The sequence below is a fragment of the Vanacampus margaritifer genome, chromosome 1 (genome assembly GCF_051991255.1).
Source record: "Vanacampus margaritifer isolate UIUO_Vmar chromosome 1, RoL_Vmar_1.0, whole genome shotgun sequence".
NCBI lineage: Eukaryota > Metazoa > Chordata > Actinopteri > Syngnathiformes > Syngnathidae > Vanacampus > Vanacampus margaritifer.
The window spans coordinates 49,526,203-49,547,298 of NC_135432.1; the positions used below are offsets into that span (position 1 = coordinate 49,526,203).

The window sequence follows — 21,096 nt, forward strand, 5'->3', positions numbered from 1 at the left end:
GCGTAGTTGCTTTTACATGCTATAACATGAGTAAGGTAGAATATTTTTTTGCGGATTTGAAATCATATGCAGGACAAATTACACCTCAATAACATTCTAATATTGAGTTTATCTTTGTAAAAAAAAAAATGCACAAAATGAGTTCTTGCACTTAATGTTGGTTTGCTGTTTATCAGTTTTGTGCCATCCTTAAAAGGTAATTTTTCTGGAGGAGAGTTCCCCCTTTGCACTGAGAGAAAAAAAGATCACAGTATGTGGCTATTTTGTTGTTTGCTTCAAACCCTTTGTTGTTGAGTTAGGGTAGTGGATCTTTTCTTTTAATACATGCATGAACCCCTTCAGACCCGCGTTGTTTTCTGTTGGGAATTTTTTTATTTTATTTTTTCTGATATTGACTCTTTCCCCAAATAAGAACAACATGGAAAACCATGTTTGGGGTTATGTCAAGTTTTTAGTTGTTATAGTGGACGCCGGGATAGTATGGCTTTAACGTGTTGTAAACTTACCAAGCTTTTATGTAACATATTTAACATGAACATAATGCAAATTAACTTGTGATTGTGATTGGTTAGCTAGGATCTAATCATGAACCAGAAGTGATGACATCATCCAAGTTATGCGTTTTTATTGGTTTAGACACGCAAATATGTCATGTCCATTGCAATCATCTATGGGTCCGAAGGGGTTCAAAAGTGTATTATGAAAAATTAAATATATTAAGAGCACGTATTTTGCACATATTTTGTCCATATTTGGAACCGGGAGGTAACGATATCGTGACATCCCATTATTAAAATTCACCACGATATTAACGCATTTGCTCCCAAAAACGTAGAAATATGTTTCATTTTAAATATTACCATGCTCCCAAAAATATATATATTTTTTTTTTATGCTAGCACATACAAAAGGCTTTGATGCAGCCTCTGAACTGAAGAGAATGCTTGAAGCAATGGTAGTTATTACAAAAACGGCCAGCAGGTGGCAGCAGAGTATAAGAGACCAACTAGGGCCATGTTGCAAAAAGTTATTTTTCTACAATTTTAAACAGATTTGTGAATAATGACGAAACTTAACTATATTCTTCCTGATGGACGAAGAGACTCTAATCTTTCTTTTGGTAGGTAACACAATATTCTGCGGGCCTCGCAAAATCAGTCAAAGTTCAGTAAAACAGCCCGAAGCGGAGGGGATTGCTTCAGTGAAAATGGCTGGGAGTGAATGAGTTAAAAGCAGCACATCTGTTAAAAAAAAGACCAGGTTGTATTTCGTTCCACTTCCATCGCCCTCTGGTGGTTAGTTTATTTGTGTGATTTCATTTTAATTAGACATGTTTTGGCCACCTACGTTAAAAACCCACGCTAATCGCCAGATGGAGAATGTAACGTTTGAGTTTCTCCACAAATTGATTTGATTCACAATGTGTGCGTGCATTAGCAAGCAAGTCTGTAAATTGTTTATGTACACTGAGGTTAACGTTATCTGTATTATTTGAACTATATGTATACAGTAATTAGGACCACAGCTAATTAGCATTGTATAGATGAAACATTTACATGCTGGTCTGATTATTGCTCACATGGACAAACCGGTTATCTGCATCGGTTTTCACCCCCATAAATCTGTCATACCAGCAAATATTTGTCAACATCTCCGTAAAAAAAACAACAACATATCTTTACGCCCGCTTCAGCCAAGCACAGCATTGTGAACTACATAGACCATGATACTTTGAGCCGCTGATTCAATAGGGGCACGACAATAAAATGAGTGGTAAGGCCTTTTTATTTGTCACTACTGTTATCATGGCTTATGTTATTAAGGGTTTTCTTTTTTTCTTTCATTTTTTTTAATGCAGTATGTTGAGCTTTATATATATATATATATATATATACTGTATATATATACAGGTATATATATATATATATATATATATATATATATATATATATATATTATCATCTCATCAACCTCCTCCCAATTATTGGATCATGATGTTCATGATCATTACATCTCTAATTAAAAAATAATAATAATTCATACATGTGGTAGGAAGTACATGGTCTTATGTGGCCCCCGAGTAGCACCAATCAATAATTGTGGACCCCTCCAGCAATTAAATTGCCCATCCCCACTCTAAATGCTGCAGTGCATCAATGCAGTAAGGTTAGAAGATTAAATCGCTAATAAGATTAAGCTGGCGTAAGGTTGGACTTTAAAGTGTAAGTACACCTCCGTGAATAATCTTGCGAGCACACACAGGAATGCCGCAATACATTCTCTTTCGTCACACCTGTATTCCCATTATTTTGAAATGAAGCAACATTTTGTATAATTTATTCCATCGCGTGATGGATGAATGATGTGAAAACAAGTTCAAGATAAATAAAGGTTGGGCAAGTATTGCAAGTAAAGAAAATAAAAAATAGATTTTTAAATTTGTTTTTATTCACTTATTTATTTATTTCAAATTTATCTCCTGTCTGTATGTCTCTCATGTTATTGTGTGTGCGTTCAGGATATGCAAGAGTGTTTTTGTGTGGATGTGTGAGTCAGCTGGGTGGCAGGAATCAAGACATCCTGACAGTCAAATTGACTGCTCATTTAAGTGGACTAGCAGCCTCCAAGGACACACACATAATGGGAGTTAGTTAGAGCCATAGGCTGGAGTGAGTAACAGGAGCGGCTAGCGAGAGAAGCTAGTAAAAAAAAAAAAAAAGCTAGTAAAAGTTTGCGAGAGCAAAGCAGAAGTTGACAAGCGATGAAAGCCCGAATCATGGGACTCATGATTGATGCTAGATGCAAGCACCACCTGGGCTAACTACATTCACCAAGTTATCCTCTGGGCATCCATAGCAGGAAGATAAAGATCTTGTAAGGTGAGGCTCCAGCCATGTAATATGATTTGTGATTACTAGACCAACGGTTATATATATATATTTTTTTTAAATGTACGTTGATAGAACAATTTTTTTTGCATATTATTGAAATTAATAGTGGCTTTTTAAATTTAATGACTTATTAGTTCACCACCGGATGGTGCAAAATATTACACACTGTCAGTTTAAAACTACTTAACACAGAAAATGTAATTTTGAATCGCTACTGCCACCTGTGGCTTAAGAAGGAAACTGCACACACCCTTCTACGCAATGTGCACGACGTCACATCCGCATCCAGAGGCTTGCAGGAGTACCCATTGTGAACAGCTAAGGTTTTAATCTACTAATTAGAATATGTTACAGTCATAAATAATCCAATAAGAAGGCTACTGTAAAGATATTTTTGGGCAAATTGTTACATAGAGCAGCTTCAATGCATAAATGGCAAATTTATGTGGAAATATTTGTACTCTTTGAGTAACATATTTCAATTAGTTAAGGTTTGACCACAGGTCACATCCTGTCGGCAATATTATTTCCAAACTGCATCATCTAAACTCACTTGCTGAATACACTGATTTGCAAGCTTTCAGTGAAAACTACCACATTTGTCTGTTTGAGAGAATGAAAGAGTTAATAATTACTTAGCAATTTGAACGGCTTTAAAACTATTTGCTATGATAGAAAATTCAGATCAAACTGTCGTTAAATCATGAAATGATCAGGGATCCTAATTAAATCTGACCTTTTCAAGCCAGTGCACTACAACTTTAATTAAAAAGCCAGTATAACCAGCTTTATTGCATTTCATTAGAAGCATGCTACAATGTTGCATCAACTGTATTCCGTTATTTTAGTTCCTGTTGTTGTTGTTGTTGTTTTTTGTCAGGGTCAATGGACTAAACCTGTGTATGTATGAAGTTAAAAGCATTCAAATTCATTTCTGGTTATAGAAAATTACATTAAAAACTATAAATGACAATGACATGCAATTAATTGGCTTATCACACTTGACTCTGTATTTTAAAAATCAGTTCAAAACTCATAGAGCAGAATCAGCTTTTTGGGCCAAGTAAAGCGGCACCTTGAGATATGAGTGAGGTGACATACAAGTTTTTCGAGACACAAGTTATCATTTATTTATTTTTTTGCTTTGACACGTGAGCAAATATTTAGGATACAAGTGGTGAATTGAAGCAGTAAATTCAATTCAACTTACTTCTCAAACAGCATGTTATCTATAAGACAATGATGTCTGTATATCAAAAGCTTCAATTTAAAAAAATCCTTACAAACAACCTAACTCGATCCAAAACAAAGACTTAATGTTTCATAAAATGTGGAGTTGTATAACACGACTCCTCATTTGACTCAAAGATCTTTTAAAGAAGTTTGGCAGCATAGCAGCAAACAAAACAATATAGCATAGCTTGCAGTTGCTTTGTGGGCTCAATCTGTGTGAACAGATGGTATGAGCTAACAAGCTAGGCTAAATGTAGCTAGTTTTGGCAAAGACCACCACTGATCTCCGATTTACTGAATCCAGGCCACTTAATTAAACGTAGCATTTAATCTTTTCAGTGTGCAGTCCCTCATCTGCTGCAAAAACATCAACACAGACGACCTTCTTGTCCTTGGCATAAACCGTTATATTTACAGGGAGAGTCCTGACTCAACCGACACACCTGTCACCAACCAATTCATCCCAGTTAACACACTGGCTTTTCATCAACGATTCACCCACATGTTAAAGGTGTGTTTGCTGTATGTGTAAAGCAACTTAAAAAATATTTTAATTGGTCGATTAACTCTTTGACTGCCAAAAACGTTAAATAACGTTTAGTAAAATCCTACGGAGGAGCGCCAAAGACGTTAAAAGACGTTCACCAAGTTTTTTTGGGGCGAAACGGGTGGAGGAAAGCCTTGGCCAGCTGTGCTGAAAGTATCAAGCAGATCTAGTTAGTATAATACCTATTGTTGGCCCCTAGATGGCAGCGATAACTCTCTTTGGACAAGATTGGGTAGGCGTCAATAGAAGACGTGAGGTGGAGCTAGAGTGTTGAGGGGACAATGGCTGAGGAAGCCATAATGGCGACCGGTTGCAAGCAGCTCACGCTTAAGCATTTTTTTCAAAGACGAAAAGCATCGACCAATGCTAAAGAGCACATTGATGACGACGATGATGATGATGGTGACTCCGAGGTTGACGCCGAAGTTGGAAGCGTTGACGCGGCGGCTATGATCACGTCATAAAGCCTCACCGGTTAGCGATGCTAACGCCGGAAAACGCGGAGCACAACCGAGCACTTCTGCTCAGGCGGACGTTCAATCGGACGACGAAGAGTATTCATCGGAGGAGTGGGTACAGTCTGATCACGGAGAAGACACTGGTTATGGACTACGATGCCACCATGAATGGAGCGGATAAGATGGATCAACCACCTGGTATAGGAACTGAAGGACAATGAGGAAGCCAGACGTAACACCACCGTAACGTCACCGTATCATGATCCTGAGAGTAGACTTGATAGCAACATGGCCAAACACACATTGCAGTATATACTTTAGCTATTCCCCGAGAAAAAAAGACAGCAAGAAAGTGTAGCGTCTGCACGCTAAGGGGCCATCGCAGTAAAACGAATCTGTTGTGCAAATCCTGCTGCGTCCACTTGCACGCAGGCGAGTGTTACAAAAAGAAAAACTGTATTTGAAACATCCACACAATTGTAAATAGTACCACGGTTGCACACATTTGTAAATAGTTTGCCAAATTGTTTTGTCAAATTGTTACACTGTTGAATGTAAATAAACGTATTTTGCTATCAAAAAAACACTTTTTCATTGTTGGTGGTAGTGTTTTACAGAAGTAAAGCACTGTTTAGGTGTTTGTGGCATCATTGATGGAAAAAAAAGGTGAGAGTGCATGAAATAATATCGTTTCACAAAAAGCTTGATTTCTCCATTTTTTGTTTCAAAACAGAGCATTTGGGTGAAACTAACCATTTTCTATTGTTGATTACTGAAAAACGGAATAAGGTAAAACAAACTTTTTTTTTCTGATGAAAGATGAGAGTTCAATCTTTCATTTGGTAGTATGAGTGTTTCCATAGTCCAAACACAAATTTTCTGTGGACCTTGAAAGATCAGTCAAAATGCTTAAATCGGCTGGCACTGACAGTATCCCTTTTCTGAAAACGTCTGGCAGTCAAAGAGTTAATCACTTATCAGAATTTTACTCTGCCAAATATCGTGATCAGCATCAGCTTCAAAAATCCATATAGGTGGGGCTGCATAACTATCTAGAGTTACTTTTATGTACAGTGTTTTCACCAAGTTAATCAACTCATTCACTCGCAGCCATTTTCGCTGAAGCAAACCCCTTCACTCTCTGCTGGATTTTCACTGATTTTGCAAGGCCCACAAAATATTGTGTTCTATTGCTATAAAAATATGGAGTCCACCAAAAGAAAGATTAGAGTCTCTTCTTTCATCAGGAAAAAATGTATATTTCTTTCTGTTTCTGTTTTGCAGCAATTAGCATTAGAATATAGCCAAGTGTCATCATTATTCACGAATCTGTTTAGAACTATGGGTAAATTAGCTTTTTTTTTCAACATGGCCCTGGTTGATCTTTTATACTCTGCTGCCACCTGCTGGGCGTTTTTGTAATTACTACCATTGCTTCAACCGTTCTTTGCAGTTCAGAGGCTGCATCAAAGCCTTGTGTATGTTGTAGCATACTTTTTTTCTTCTTTTTTTTTTTTTTTTACATAAAAAACGTATATATATATATGTCTTTGAGACACTTAAAACTTTTAAAATAAAACATATCTATACGCTTTTGGGAGCAAATTAGTTAAATTTAATCATCCAACTATTTAATCCTGGTACACACACACAAACACTTGGGAGGTGTGATGAGATTACCAGGGCACCCCACACACAATACGACCAAAACTGTTAAATGCCCGATTTTTCAATCTTTATGTGTGGGGTCTGACAAAGATAAAAAATCTTTTAAGATTTGAAATATCCTTATGTGTGTACTAGGCTTAACCAGAGTAATGCTTACTTGAAGCCGCTGCTGAATAGTGTGATCGCTGCCACATTCTAAGTGTAGCTATGTGTTTGCAAGTGGATCCACAGAGAAAACCACAACCGGAATCGGTGTCCCCTCATTTCTGCAGTCGAGGGAAATTATGGAATTAGCACTAGAGTGCAGCTATTCTATCCTCACTTCAGACCTAGAGCTCAGTTTGGAGCCTCAAGCACGAATCACATTATTTTTATAGCATCAAGAAAAGTGCTTGAGTTTTAAAAGCTTAAATACAGCCATCTTGAATTTAGAATCTTGTGAATATTGTCAGCTCAAAATGCAGTTTGAATACTTAATCTTATAATTACACTTAATCAAAAAGGCCAGAAATGTATGCAGGAAGTTGTTGGATGGAAAATATGGAAAACATTTCATTGAGTTTTGAAAAGTTCCAGGACTGTAGTCACAAAAAAATACAGTATTTTAACTACTTGATCAGGCTGTTGAAGAAGGCCGGGCTTTAACATCAGCACCTCACCCGGGCCTACAGAGGCCAGCAGCATAACAGTGTGGTACGGGAACACCACACTAGCTGAGAGGAAGAAGCTACAGCGGGTCGTCGAGATCATCGGCTCTGACCTCCCCTCTATCGACAAACAGCGCAGCAGGGGAAAGGTATGGAGCATCCTCAGGTACCTCCAGCACCCAGACCATGCTCTGTTCAAGTGGGTGGACTCAGGCTACAACCTGAGAAACCACAGGCCCGAGAGCATCAGTGCTCACGGGGCCCGCCTCCATAACAGTTTTTTCCCAGCCGCTGTCAGGTTAGTGGCGAAAGACATTGGTGAAAGAAAAGCTTTCTCTTGCACAGACACTTACAGTTCTTTATAATGGTATAAACACTAAAATCAAAAGATTTACACCTGCACATACACTGAGCCATTTGATAATGTAGTACTTTGTCTTGCACCTTTCTCATGGGATCAGCACGATTCTTGTCGGTCACCAATTTGGGTTTCAAAACGGTGAGTGATTTTCATGCTTGTTAATGTGCACTTTTTTCCTTTTACTAGTTGTGGGAATGCTGAACATATGTCATTGTGATTTTTATTCTCCACACTTTTTTTGCCATGTAACAACTTTCACATTATACTTCCAATTTACACCGTTCAAGTTTCAACTTGCCTAATAAATATTGTTTGATTTCACATTTTTTACTGTATTGGCACAATTTAATGTTTAATACAAACTTTATTTTCAATGGGACAGACATTGGTATTTTTCTATGTTCCACTTTTCACGCCCATTTCCATACATAACAATTTATCATCATTACCACCTGTTGCTCATACTGCTCAGTAGCGCAGTTGGTTAAGTGCATTGTCCAGTAACCAGGAGGTTGCAGGTTTGAATCACACCCCTAACTATACATTGCAAATATACAGTATCCATGGCCATTATGCTGAGTGATATACATGTATACTAACTGATTATCAGATTAGGAAATGGATTATAATTTCACTGAAATGATTAAATGCATGTTAGCTTTCAGCATCAGATGACACTTTTCAAAAATAAATATGCCATTAGCCATGAATTTGAACAAGTCAAGTCAGCTCAGTGCTCAGAGCAGTTACCTACCACCACGGAGAACCTCGGTTCAAACCCCGCTTGGACCACACTATACATTTGATGGTTCAATACCAACTGACTATCATATCAGGAAATTAATTATAATTTCACTGAAATTATTTAAGCACATGCATTTAAATTTTAGCATTCAGCTTTTTAGCATTCCCACACAATTTCTGTAGAAATTGCACTGTCTAATTTATTTATGTTACCTTACTCAGGGGCATGCCCAAGAATTCCAATATACTTGTTTTTAACCTGATGTTTAACCTGTACAAATGACAATTAAACTGTACTACTACTACTATTCTATTCTAAATCTAACCAACCAATTTAGGGGTTCAAACCAATTTGAGCTGGAGTAAAATACCAAAACATTGATTCCTTCATTATGCATATGTATCAGTTAATCATTCAATAGGTCTGTCAATCAATAAATCAATGACTAATAATAATTATTTTTGGCTTCTACAAGCAAGGTTGTGGTAGACAAGTGAAACATAAATCAACAATAAAAGTGACAGTTAAATAAGACACACGTTCAACAAACCACGGGTAACACAACACACATATGACAACCATTAACGTCCTTATAACTTCAATAATTCAATGCATAGCATTATGAAATGCATTCTGGGAACCACATGGCTTTACTGTCATTACCACAGATATGAAAAATAGGTAGGAGTAGGTGATGTTAAAACTAGTAAGAGTGTTGGCGCGTTCCATGTTTATGGATAGCCCAAAAAACCCCAAAATTGAGGATGCATGTTCTGTATTGATAGCATATGCGTTAGCGTTCATAATTTTTTTTTAAAAAATCTGCTTCATGAAAGTCGAATAGAGCTGCCTGTAATATATCACAAAGTATGAAATAGTTTATATACTTTGAGAGCATAACTCAGGATTGATACGAATTAGAATGTATGAAGTTAGTGCAGAGTGGAGTTATTACATTGTTTATTTGCAATGCAATAGGAAGAAAAAGAAATGTGCCATTCTAAAATGTAGTGAGTAAACAAATGCAGGAGATTTAAAGCTACTGTTGTTTATATTTCTTGCATGTTGCTGTTGTGTTGTTATGGCTGCACTACCTATTTACCTGTAACACCTCCTATCCACCTTACTGGACACGCTCTTCACTGTTAATCTAATTGACCCATTAGAGATGTGGCCTGGCTTTTTTTAAATCGTTTTTAACTCTTGGTGGATTTGTGAAAGAAATTCTTTATAAACAACAGGTATATTTACGGTATGTAAGTATTGGTCATTTTAGATGCTACATTCGTGCCAACATTTGCCAAGAAAGCGCTATTGTTAGGTGAATTTAAGTGAATTTAACAACAGCCACTAAGCACATCTAGATTAATCCTGCCTGGATGAAGACAGGCAATCTATTTACGGGCACTGTGATTAAACAACAGATCATTAGCTCAAGGGAAAGTACTAGTTAGGCAATGACGTGCATATACTCTAGACTGTTTATTGTGTATTAAAACAAAAAGTTAATTGTAACAATGTGTGTCTCGACGTTTGAAACTACTCATGTGAAATATCATCAAAATATTGATGTTGCCATATTCAACACCCATGTTCAGATATAGCATGTGTGTGGAGTATATTTGTCTAGTTTACAATTGAATACCTCATATGAATTTGCATCCTTAAAATCAATTCAGAAGTCAAAATGATAGTCAAGTTCGCTTGTAAATTTGAGCTAACTTTCATGGTCACCAATTTTCTTGCTCACATCGATACCCTCTCTTCTCTCTGGTTGAGTTTATTCAGCTCTCTGTCTCTCAGCAGTCGAATAAATTGAATTAGAGCTCCACCATCCACTCTGCAGGATCCTGCGAGCCTCTGTCAGATAGTTAAAGAGAGAGTGAAGGAAAGCTGCTGCTGAAAGCTGAGATAAACAGAGGGCAAGAAGGAAGGCGCTGTAATAAAAATCCCCCTGCCCCAATAAAGAAGTGTCTTAACAGCCTCTACTTCCTTGTACTATAGACCTGATAGCAGTCAACACATGTTTGCCTTTCCTGAGGTAGGGCGTGGGCATGCTAGAGAAATATGAGAGATATGGTGTACAATAAAGGAATAAGGTCTGCTGCATACAGAGAACAGATCCTGAGTGATTGACCATCATTATATTCATAGTTCAAACCATAAATACACAGCAAAATCATGTTAGAGCTTTAAAAAATATTCTCTGTAGCTTCTGCTAACAACCACGGCTATACTTCACAAGTGTTTATCAACTAGATAGACGGATAAGCATACTGATTGGAGCGGCAGCCAAACAGTGGTACAGCTAATTACACAAACGTAGATGAAAATGGGCAAACATTTACAATAAACCTCTTTATTCCTGTTTTATTGTTTAGTAAAAACTGCAGTCCAAGTCCATTTATCGTGAAGCTAATGGAAACGCAAACTACTCTTTGCACGTGTAAATTGGACACTTAAAGCAATCAGAAATAGAGTAAAGATCACCATTTCTTCACGTGCTCAGCCACTCTCTCGTTCTCGTGCAGAGATCATTTACATAATCTGTTCTTATCCATGGCACATCAGCACCATTATGAGTGGTTTGTGTTCATATATGTATTACCTTTATCAATTTGCCTGGACTCACGAGTAACAGCAAAGTAACAATAACAAATAACAATTTAAAAAGTGGATATATTCAGATGATAATTATTATTTTTTTTTTTTTAAATCTAAGATCACAGTGTTTAAATATGCAAGTGTATTGTGTGTTAAGGTAATGCCCTTATTTTTAATTTGCTAGTTAATTTGTTGTGTTTTCACATTTTAAAAAATGTATGTTGATGTTTACAAGAATTACGTGGTTTAAAGAAAAAGAGGCATACGATTCGGTGGGAGAGGGATGATTTTTCAAAAGATCATTTTAATATTCTAATATTCTAATTTACAGTACCTCTGCAAAGTACTTACCACACTTATGTTAAATCATGAATTAACCGTCGCTAACCACATTTCTTAGGAATTCATGTTCACTGACCACACCCGAGCCCGATTACCTCCAGACCTATTCCCTAAAGTCACTTAAATAGAACCTGTCTGCCAAAATCAAGCAAAAAACACCTCAAAAAGCTGTGACACAATGACACAATCCAAAGAAACTCAAAAACAGATGGCAAACAAAGTAATTGACATCTATCAGCGTGGAAAGGGTGACAAAGTCATTCCTATAGTTTAGGACTCCAGCAAATCACGGTTCGAGCCATTTACCACAAATTGAGAAAGCACAAAACAGTGGCGAATCGAAGGCCTACAGGAATTATCCTACAGCACAGCAACCACTAAACCAGAAGGTCAAAAAGGAAACCAGGACAACACCAAAAGAACTGAACCTCACAACAAGGTCGAGATTGGGCAAAAATTACATGCATGGAGAGTTGTAAAATCCACTGCTAACCAAAAAGGACATAAAGGCGTGTCTTACTTTTTTGTAAGGTGTATGTCTCGTACATCTTGCGTAAATGTAATACAGCATTTCACAGAAAGAACATCAAACCAACAGTCAACATGGTGATGGTAGTGCGATGGTCTCTGCCTATGGCTGCTTTGTTACTTCAAGACCTGGACGACTTGCTGAGACTTGATAGCACCATGAATTCTGGTCTTTACTAGAAAATGTTATGGGTAGCGGGGCCCGGGGGTTGTCCCTTGGCGCTGCCGTGGCCTGGCAGGGGTCAACGGCTCCCCTCTTTGGTGGAGGTTTTCATGCATGCCAGATCCACCACACCAGTATCTATCGAAACTCAGACACAATCTGCTTCTTCTTCTGGTCGTTGAATCGGTGGAGGCTGGTGTCTGTGGATCTCACTCTGCTTCGTCTGTCCTTCCTTCCTTTCCTCAGTCTCTCCTTTGGTCTCTTGAGGTCTCCCTGATTTGTTGGGATTTGGATGTTCCTGGGGTTGGTGAAGGACTCTGGTTGGTGGCCCGGTGGGTGGTGTCTGGTCGGTGCTGGATTTCACTTTCCTTTCTTTTCTCTGGTCCTTTCTCGGGTCTCCTGACGGCCTCACGCCTCTGGCTGGGTTCTGAAGTGTTCGGTTTAGGTGAATGGTATGGGATTTTTTAATAGGTTTTAGGTGAACTAATGAATACACACTCACAAATACACATTCTCACCCATATACAAAATAAAAATTAATTAAAAAAATATATATATATTAAAAAAAAGAGAGAGAGCAATGATGATGACATGTCAAATCGGTAAAATTACCGAATGAACAATATTGAGCTCTCCAGAATTTAAAAATAAATAAATAAAAGAAAATAAAGAAAGAAAGAAAAAAGAAAATGTTATAGGGTGATGGGGCAAGAACCTTTTTTATACGGGTTAGGTAGCTTTGCATAGGCACTCGCTTAATAAATAAAATCACCATTTAAAATAGCTTTTTACATTCACTTGAGTTATCTTTGTTGGGAATATGTGTGTGTGTGTGTGTGTGTGTGTGTGTGTGTGTGTGTGTGTGTGTGTGTGTGTGTGTGTGCGTGCGTGCGTGCGTGCGTGCGTGCGTGCGTGCGTGCGTGTGTGCGTGCGTGTGTGTGTGAGTGAGATTTTTTAACACAAGTGAGAAGTGCACTTCACATATACACGCGCAAAACGCCGAAAATGAATGTTCACTTGAAACACTTGAATTTTTTATGAACATACTGTATTTTGCTGTCGGTGCTGTTCATACGGGTTCCCATTTTTGCTCCACTATACCGCGAACCTTTTCTGTTCCACAACATGTACTCCGACACACAAGCAGTCTTTGCCCCCCCCCTCTCTGGTTGGAGGCAGGTGCAAAAATGTGACGCACGACATAAGGTGCGGGTTTTGTCTTATTTTCTGAGGGATTGTCTGAGCAGACCTTGGCTCTAAGTATCATCCGTGCACACGGTAGTGCATTTGAGTCACACACGTACACGACTCTTGCACGCGCGCGTAGTTTGCTCACCGCAGGCAGCTAGTGGAATTTAGCCTGAGCGCACTGACATCCGGCCAAGGATTACGCACTCACAATCACGTTACTGCGCGCACACGCACTCTGCACCTGTATAACTTGCACTGGAGCTATACTGTGACCTTGGAATGTACTCATCTTCCACAGTCAGTAACCACCCGACCCCGGTGTCGTACCTCGTTCCATGGTGCACATTCAACATAGCAGAAGGAAGTCTACTTCAACCCCAAGAGCCACAACCATTCCATCACTCAATGAATACATGATGAGGGTGATGGCATCCTTGTACAGACGCATGGAAGTGCATAGTGAAATAAGATATAAAAAAGCAAACTTTACCTCCTTTCGTGTATGCAGCCTTTATTGGCTTCCTTCGATGTCCAAGCGTCAGTGCTCGGTGATCTCTTCAAATCCCATCGTCACAATTCAGTCACAGTCGTAACTCCACAATGTAGGTTCCAAATGAAACAATAAGGGCCATTAATGTATGTGCAGGTGGAAATGAGTGAATATCCCTTGAGGTGAACGTAAATCCCGTGTCGGTTTAGACTTGAGTCTTCCAGAGGGGTGCGTCCATTCTGTATTCACGCAGCGGTCGACGGCGTCCTTCTTCTCGCCTTCGTCTCTTTTGCGCTCTCTCCCCGTTTTGTTCTCCGTGTTTCATCCCTCCATCCGCAAGGTTAACAAAGAATCCGTGAGAATCCCATCCGTGAGAAGTTGACACGGAGCCGCTTGAGCCGTCGCCCCTCTCCTCCCTTTCGCCTCGCCTCTTCCACTCCGTCCCACCAGTGCCTGTTTTCTGCCCCACCCCCCCACCGGTCGCAATCCTCGCGCAGGTGACCCGCCAAGAATTCCTCTACTCTCCTCCGATATCCCAAACAAAACGCATTCCAAAAGCAGCTCAGTTGTGTAGCTAAGATAATAAAAAGATACGTCCTATGGTGAGCCGAAGGATCTAAAATGTGCAACCTTTTCAACAACACATTTTAATTCTCTTTCCAGTCGCAAACCGCTCTCTCCTTTTCTCGCTCATCCTCGCTGGGATCTCAATACTGCTCAATTCAATACTGCATGTGTGTGTCTCCACTATATACCGGTAGTGGGGGGGACAATTAAAATAAAATAACGTGGAGAAAAAAATGTTTCGTGCTAATAAAGGTTAAAATAAAGTTCGGGTTAAGGTTTCCCCAGCCACAGACAATTTAATAACAGTACTCGTCTGTTCCTCGCTCCGCGGTGATCGCTTCTCGAGCAGTTAATCCAGTCAGCGCATTGGGTAACAGCCGTCAATCTACGGCATTCAGTAAAATTCACTTCCTGTGCGTCTTCAAAATAAGACATTTGATGGAACGTTGAAAACGAAAATCAAATTTTAAAAGTTTGGCTACACTCTAAAAATAGATTGGTTAAAAAACAAAAAGTACCAATCTAGTAGGTAAAGATTATTGGTTAGCCAAACAACCAATGAAATTGGTTACTATAGAAAGTAAGTCTAGACAGATCACTTGGAAATATATTTATTGTACACATGTATTGGATTCTAAATGTATTCATTAATTATTATAAGTGATTACTATATTATAATATACGATATATTATAATCTATATATATATATAACGTCTTGCAAATGGTCATTACTGATCCGAGATTGTGCACCGGCGATCACTGACAGGGATAATAGTTCAAAACTTAATTCGCCTTGTAACACTGGTGAAATAATCAGGACAAGTGTGGAGCTAACAACAGTTTTCAAGAACAAAACAGGGGGTTGAGGACAAAAATCATCACCACATATTAACAGAAGCCCAGAGTTTGAGAAGGAGTTTATGTTTAAACATCCTGTATTTAAGAAGTGTTTATTTCTGAGTCAAAACGTTGGACAGTGGCCTTTAAGTATATAACTAAACTTAACTTTAGTGTCCCAGGAGAGGGCAGTCAGTAAACGACACGCTATGCATGTTTAAAATAGATGACATAAAAAACATCAACTTTCTAGCGGTTGAAATGTTCCAATTCAAAGCTCCCTCCATTGGATCACTCTAGTTTTCAATGAAAGTTAGGTAGTCGGCTACGAACCGGCCTACCAATAATGCACCCTGCAGCCGAGACATGCAATTTGCTTATTAAAGTTATAGTGATAAAAGTATAGTGATAAAAAGAAAAGTAAGAGAAAGTATACAAACTCCACATGGGAAAGGCCTGCGTCAAACTTCAGAACCACAAGGTAATTCAGTAAATAAATTCAATAAATTCAGGTGCATAGTGGTTTATGAAACAATGCTGAACACATATCAGTACAGGGAGTCATCGAGTTACGTCGTACGCAACCTACGTCGTTTCAACTTTACGGCGTCCGTACCTCGTCCGTAGCACTTTCTTTTTTGTTAATTTCCCACAGTAATCACGCCATTTTAAAGTTATTTAAAGTTGTGTTGTTGTTACCTACAGCAACGAACATCCATGGAGCAGGTCGGCTCGCCATCAGGCGCGTCACTTTTCCGTGTTTAAGGTTGAATTATCTCCGGCTCTGCCATCAGTCAGCAATGAATATCCGTGTGGAAACACAAAATATTGGTTCTGGCTCTTCCGGGTCGCGCAAATATGCTTTTTTAAATTACTTTGCAAAGTATTTTGATGTAAATATCGACTTTAACGGTGCAATCCGTCGAAATTCGGATTACATCACTAGTGTAGGAATGTAACTCGGGCGTAACTCGAGGACTCCCTGTACTTCAATTATACAATGGAACATACACATTGATTGCAGAACTGGTATCTTATTCTAAGTGGCTGTTTTATTATGTTTTATTATTTTTTTTTCTCTCACTTATTTATATTTAATTTGACAAAAGATTCTTTTTTGGAGGGAGCTCTATCTCCCTATCCTTTCTTATTTGTCAATCAGAATGTCACGGGAAATAAGACTTTTGAAAGCATTATAATACTTTAAGCAGAGCAAGACATTTTGGTACTACATTCTCTATCTGTTTTGTCATTTAAATCTTGTGTCTCTCAAACCTTCATATTTCTGTATGCGGGAAATATGCTTTGGTTATGAATAACATAGGTCCTATCATGTTCAATAAAATATGAAAGTTTATTCTAGCACCTCTCCATTTCCTACATCAGCATATTTGCTGGTGGATTTGGTGGAAACTGGTTGTTGATGAAGTGTGTTTACACAACTGACATCCCATGGTTATGTTGTAAAGAGTGCGACATAAAAGACAGATTTGGAGATATGCGCTTCCTGCAGTGCGCTGATAAGATGAAACGTGCAACAGTTTCAGGTTCCATGCACAGAACATGAAGGGGAAAGAGGAAGACCAAAAATACACCCTTTGCCACATTGAGGCTTGTCATGGATGACTTTGATGACAAGCATGTTCACGGGAGAGACACGGAGAATGTTTGTTTTTGTGATGATTGGGGGAAAAAATAGCAGTACCAAACTGGTTGTACAGGCTTGTTTGCATACATTGGGAATCCATTTAATTTGATCATTTGCTGTTACTATACGTAGAGTGCACTGGGAAATCCTGCAATATGTGACAAGTGTACTCCTGCATGACAGAACAATTGGTCATGACAACAACCCAGCAAAATCTGACCTTCAGGCTGCTGTTGCAGCGCCCGTGTTTATTGATTTGGTCTTAACAGCCGTTCAAGTCATTGAGACAGGTGGCTGACGGTTTAGCACCCTATTGAAATCGCTATTCGTTTTGTTAGCCGAGAGCTCATAAACATGGGCAATCGACAACTACTAACATTTTAGAGCCAAATCCGATTTTTCTTCCGCACTCCCCCCCAAGCTCTGCCTCCTTTGCATGATTAAATCAATCTTGAAATTTCACTTTATTAAGACTTTGAGGGACTTTATGGGAGTAATAATTGCAATGTTGACTGTCTAGCTTTAGAGCATAAATTCCTGGCAATAAACTACTTTACAGTCAATCTCTATGAGCTTGATAGTGTTGTTGCCCATCGGTGACTCAGCAGATACTTGACTGAGGCAATAGACTTAATTCATTCACAGTAACAGGAATTGAATAGATGTTCAGTTTAAGTGTAAGCTGCTCACCGTAAAAGTACTCTGCATAAAGCCCAAGGCATGTTGGGAAAGTTTGATTGTATTCTCATCATGGCCAGATGTAGTGTAAGCAGAATACACCTTTGAACAATACATAGCTCTTGTGGTGACTGATTATGCTACAGTTAACCGCACAGTTGATCACAACCTCTGCTGGTGACGTTATTAATTTGCTCTGAGAACAGTTGGACAGACTGGACATAAACCACCCTACCAAGACCTATTCAGCTGTCAAGGCAAATAAATTACTGAGGCTTATTCTGTTGTCAGAGCCAAGAAATTAACCGTCATCTAAATGGCTTTTTAATGTAGTCTGGCACGTTCTAAGAAATACAATAACACTCATCTGCTAACTGTTGATTTTTTTTTAATCCAACAGAAGTTACATGATTTATGAACTTACTTCTTCTCTGCAGTGCGGCCATAAAATATCGTTATATTCTTTAACACCTGCCTTCATTTAAAAAAAAAGTGATATTCTACACTAGGTAGGATTTGCTATCTAAATACAAAGGTCTTTTCCCCCCAGTTTAAATGTTCAGAGCATAATTTCTGCACCCAGTGGCTATTTTTGCTTTAGCCTACTACATTCTCCTTTACTAGAATACCCGATGGCTCAAAATCTAAAACAGATTCAAAGAAGTCAAATGTTTCTGCAATAGCATCACAACAGTGTAAATTCAAAATGCTGGTAGGGAGAGGGTGACCAGACGTCCCACTTTTACAGAGACAATGCCGTGTTTGAGCCTTGTGTCCCGAGTCGCGGCGGATTTCACCAACCCTGTTGGTACACAGGTCTCATCCTGTTTTTTTGTTTTTTTTTACCATGTGTATGTCAATCACAAAGTTGTCATAGCGATTCATATGATAAACCAATTAATTTTCCATCTACTTTTACATTCTCTTCCACATCTCGTTGCTAGCAAGTGTGTTTTTGTCAACTAGAACTACTTCCTGCTTCTGTGGTTAAGTTTGGCTAATGGTGAGTGCATTGATTGTTTGTTTGTTTTTGTTTTTTTACTTTACTATACATTTCTACAAAGAATGAGTGGATGTCAAACATTTTATCACCCCATGCTAACAAAGATTTACTATCTAGCAATTTAATTTGGTGAGACTTTATTGTATAATTCATTTACAGCAAAATTGTAGCATCCTGGTTTTTAATTTTTCAAATCTGGTCACCGTGGACCACCAATGTCGGAACAACTAGCTTGTAGCCTCAAAACTAGTAATTTATTTAATCTGTATATGTTATTTTGTTCATTCTTTTAGCTTTTGATGATACCATTTGACTCAACATGTTACAGTTATGTCCATAAGTATTTTGGAGTTTTTATTCTTTTGAATTCAAACAGCACAACAAGGCAACAAAATATACGGCTGACATTTACAGTTTAGGAATTGCAGTTGTTATATCATATCATTAATAATAAATTATATTCATCTATTTCAGAGGTCGGCAAACTTAAATTTTCCAAGTGTCAGAGTCTCACAGAAAAAAAAAACACTAAATGACTTGACATCTAAAGTGAGCTGCATATATGGGTTTTCTTTTATCTGCATGTATGGAAAAACATGCATTCATACATTCATGAAGTCAATGACCTGCTCCAGAGAACAAAAAAATAAATAGAAAAAATCTTTTTGTAACAAAAATATATTGAACTCTGAAGAAAGCTGCTGGTTGAAGCATACTTTCAAATGAAACGGTCACTGCCTATTTGAATCCTCGTATTCATGAAATGAAAACCAAACTTCAATTGTGCACCTGCAGTGAACCAAAATGGCATCTACGCCTTTGTTCCTTCATCATTCTTTGTATGTACTGTGTAGCAAGAATGTGCGAAGGTATGTTGACTGCGTCTTTCGCATCAACTTGACGCTCGATGCAAACGTGTCACCGGAGTGGGGAGTATTGTTGTGGATGGACTTCTACCGATCATCAATGTGGGGAGAGGTGCAGATGGGGAATGAATGCATGATTTTAATGCATGATTCAAACAATGTCACTGCAGTGATACTGTATATTCACACAAACTAAGGGCCCACATGGTAGTTGATTTGTATTGTTACTTTTTAAAGGGAAGTCAAGTCAAAAATGTTCTTACATGTTCTTTGCGCCCCCACTAATCTAAACACATTCTGATTTAACAAATTCGTTCCCAGCCATTTTCACTGAAGCAACCCCTTCGCTCACGGTTGTTTTGCTGCATCTTGACTGCTTTTGCAAGGTCCACAAAATAGTCTGTTTTATTGTTATAAAAACATGGAATCTACCAAAAGAAAGATTAGAGTCTCTTCTTTCATCAGGAAAAAAAGTACATTTCTATCTGTTTCCGTTTTGCAGCAATTACCATTCAAATATAGCTAAGTTTAAACATTATTTACAAACCTGTTGAAAACACTGGGGAAAATAGTTTGTTGCAACATACTTAGCCCTGGTTGCTCTCTTATACTCTGCTGCCACCTGCTGGTCGTTTTTTGTAATAACTAGCATTGCTTTAAGCAGCCTCTTCAGGTCAGAGGCTGCATCAAAGCCTTCTGTATGTTCTAGCATAAAAAAACCATAAACGTTTAAATACGTTTTTTTAGGTTTTGAGGAGCAAATGAGTTAATATTGTGTTTGTGGAATATGAGTTACATACGCATGGCTCAGCTTGCGAACGTCACATAACCAAAGCCAGAAAAAGTCATGATTGGTTGTTACTTACTACCTCAGCCATCAAATCCAAACTGAATACATATGCGCAACACTGACTTTGGAGAAGGCCAAATTGCCCTAAAATTTGATTAAAACTCACAATTTAGGGCACAAATTGTATTAATTGTTGTTTGTCTACCTCTATGGATAGTTTTGAAAAACACAACTTGAATGCTGCTAATATCATGTCCAGTGTACAGCATCTATTAAAATATGTATAACTTATATTCATCTAAATAAGTCAATAAAAACCTTTAGTTTTATTCTGTTACTATCCTATCTAGAGGAATTGAAATAAGCTCTCCCTGTGGCAGAATAAGCAGAGAGTATGCTGGTTCTTTGTTAAATTTTTCAAAGTTAAAAGAAAAAGTACACCTTTCTGTCTACGAATGTGTGTGTAAACTTTAATATGATGTGAAATAGTGCCTTCCAGAACAATGCCGAACACAGCAAAGCTGTCAGAACTGTGGCGCTAATGAACCTCGTAACTTATTTGTAGATGCTTCATACACACAAAATGACTCAACTAGAAGAAGGAGCAACTTTAAATTGCTACGGGAACTGACATTTTTGTCTTTCTATTGTTGCAGATCAGCATTGCGTCCAGTTTTATTTCTTTAAATCTCTTCAGTTTAACTGTAGATGACTTGACATGATGACTTCAGTTTGTTGCTCTGATGTGCATTTCCTTCATACATTTCGCCTCCGTGGTAGGCTACAATCTGTAGACACACAAACCAGTCAGCCAAGTATATGTAAATATTTTATGCTG

General features: G+C 38.3%; 1 protein-coding gene across 1 annotated transcript in view; it reads right to left on the minus strand.

Annotated features, from left to right (window-relative positions):
* Nucleotides 1-14,800, minus strand: part of lrfn5a (leucine rich repeat and fibronectin type III domain containing 5a) — a 167,545-nt gene extending 152,745 nt beyond the window's left edge. Inside the window, exon 1 of the mRNA XM_077573115.1 lies at nucleotides 13,869-14,800. The gene's annotated coding sequence lies outside the window, so the exon portion shown is untranslated. The remainder of the gene's footprint in view (nucleotides 1-13,868) is intronic.
* Nucleotides 14,801-21,096: the final 6,296 nt, after the last annotated feature.